We start from the raw sequence: 2,828 nt of genomic DNA, 5'->3' as shown, positions 1-2,828 counted from the left end.
ATCAACTGAACTCTGAGTGTTTTACCCTGTGCGGTCCGGTGTGCGCTTCTACCAGGATTTTTTTTTATTTTTTATTTTTTTGTCCGAAACGGACAGATGTTGTTACGTCTGCAGCTCCTCCAGAGCGCCGCTCTCCTGGGTAACGAGCACCAAGAAGCCTCCATTTGTTAAATCCGCTGGATGAGTTACTTCCATTTCAAAAAAAGGTTTGTAATGTGCTTCATAGCCATTTTTATTTGTAAGTATTGATTTTATTGACTGAACAAACAGAAACCATTATACATTTTGAAGTGTTGATTTTATTTTTGAACCATTTTTCATTTTGAAGTGTTGATCTTATTTTTGAACCATTTTTCATTTTGAAGTGTTGATTGTATTTCACAGATATTTTTTATTTTAATGTGTTAATTTTATTTTTAAACCATTTTTTATTTGTAAGTATTGGTTTTATTTTATAGCCATTTAGCCAAGTCTCTGTAGAACCATTTGTCTCTGCTAATGACATTTTCAATGCAATTTGTTGATCCCAGGCTTAGTTTATGGACTGTAATGTGAAATTAGGCACAAGTATAAGTCTGACAGTTTGTTCACCAAGTTACTGTGCTCTCTGAGAGGATCTGTAAGTATTTGACATTGTTCCATGCCCATTGTTGACGTTAGTCTCTAACAAAATGTGGCTCATCAACCAGGAACACTCCAAAGAATATGAGTTTCTGTAGTGTAGTGGTTATCATGTTGGCTTTACACGCAAAAGGTTTCTGGTTTGAAAACAGATTTTGCATGTTCTATTCATCACAGGTGTTTACTAAAGGTCAACAAGAGTTTTGTGGTGTCATGGTCTGTACTCTGAATCCAGGCATCTGAGTGCAAGCCTCATTTGAAATCTTCATGTGTTGCATCTCACATCATCAACTCTGGAACCTCAAACTGAAACAAAGCAGAGAAGTTCAGTTGCTGTAGTGTAGTGGTTATCACATTTGCTTCACACGCAAAAGGTCTCTGGTTCGAAACCAGACAGAAACATGTAGGTTATGCATCTCTTGGGGTGCAGTGAGACAAGAGCCTTCCTCTTTTCGTGATGGTTCATTTGCCAATCGACTTCAATGTCGGCTTCTTTGAAATCGAAGCTACTTTACTTCAACCCGGGTGTCATCAGACTCAGCTTTTCACAGTTAACAGAGAGCATGTAGTTCCAACATAAACCATGAGATGGCAGTGTTGACTAGTAAAACCGAGTGTTGTGAGGCACACGTCCAAGAGTATAAATAGGGCATGGGTGTGTAGCTAAGAGATTATGAATGAATGCTACCCAGACATTTTCCTGCCTCAGTTTCTAACTAAAATGACCTTATCACACCATCAGCATGGATAATGTTTTTTTTTGTTTTGTTTTGCTTTTTTGCACCTATAAATCTTGTAAGCATTTATTCCAAATTCATAGTTATGCATGAGGTTTGGATATTTCCCAGTCATTAATTATAAAACTGCTGACCAAAACCCACCAAGGGCAGCTGGATCAGTTCGACACACTCATCTGTTTAATATTTAATGTCATAGCTAAAAATTTATTCAGCAGGTTCAGTTTGCAGCAGTGAAGTCACAGATGTTTCCATTTTCAGCTTCTGCATCTATCCATCAACCATGTCACCATATGTGGATCAGATTATTGTGGGTCACCGTCATGGGCTGCCTGTTTTGCATTGGCGAACTTTATTGGCAGCAGGCCTGAATAAAAGCCTCTACTTGCTGTAGATTATAAAACGGGAGAACAATAACAAATTGCATATTCTTCATTTTCATCCGCCCCAGACTAGTGGCCGTTGCATCTCGGATTAAAGCCCTCATTTCTATTTCCGTTTGTTAGGGGGATAAAGTGCTCAGCTGACTAATCCTCAACTAGCCCGCCAATAGTCAGCATCTATATTCCACCTGTCATTCAGAGCACAGACTTTATGTGGATGTGTGGTATTAAAAGGCCATGTGTTTTTAGAGGTGAAGCTGATGGCTGGATTTGCGACTGATGAATGTAAAGATTAATGGAATGCTGATGGAAATTTTTTAAGCCCACAGCAAATATCACTTTCCGTTTGCAGTGGAGGATATGCATTTTATTTTAATGTAATTGTCATTATCTTGTACTTGATCAAGCAGAAAGGATACAGCAGCATCCACCAGTGGAGGTCAGAAGTCTACATTTTATGAAAGAAAATGCAGCACTAGATGGCAATCATTTTCCTTTTTAAACAAAATATGAAAGTTGTTTGACATACTGTTATTTATTACGAGTGAATTCATATCCATTTTGGCTACTGATGCTAGAAGCAGGATGAAATTCACCATTAAATGTGATATATTTGTATTCTAAAGAGCTTTAAATTGAATACCTTAAGAAAATCCAAAATTTCTTCAAAGACATCAGTTTCTGAGTAAAAACTCAATTTTGTGATGTTATTTCTATAAATCCTATATGTTTAAAATGTACGAATTGAAATAATTAAGATAGGAGAATGTGTTTTTTTGTTTATTCACTTCCAAATAGAACATTGTTTAATGCTTTATTTCAAATGCATTAGCTTTGGTACAGTTGCAGTACATAACTTGTAAAAACAATAGGGATTTTTTTTTTTCAACCAACCAACTTTATTTGTAGAGCACCTTTCAGCAACAAGGTAGTTCAGAGTGCTTTACATCATAAAAACACAAAAATCAACTATGGAAACATTACATTTTGCCAATGGCATCATTTACACATTAAAATGTTGGTTATGTTATGACAGTATGGGAAACAATGGGAAAAAAAACACCCAATTTCAAAGCGCTAAATGGCA

The sequence above is a fragment of the Poecilia formosa genome, unplaced genomic scaffold (assembly GCF_000485575.1).
Source record: "Poecilia formosa unplaced genomic scaffold, Poecilia_formosa-5.1.2 Scaffold70, whole genome shotgun sequence".
In the NCBI taxonomy this organism is placed as follows: Eukaryota; Metazoa; Chordata; class Actinopteri; order Cyprinodontiformes; family Poeciliidae; genus Poecilia; species Poecilia formosa.
Note: the sequence above shows the minus strand (reverse complement) of the source record.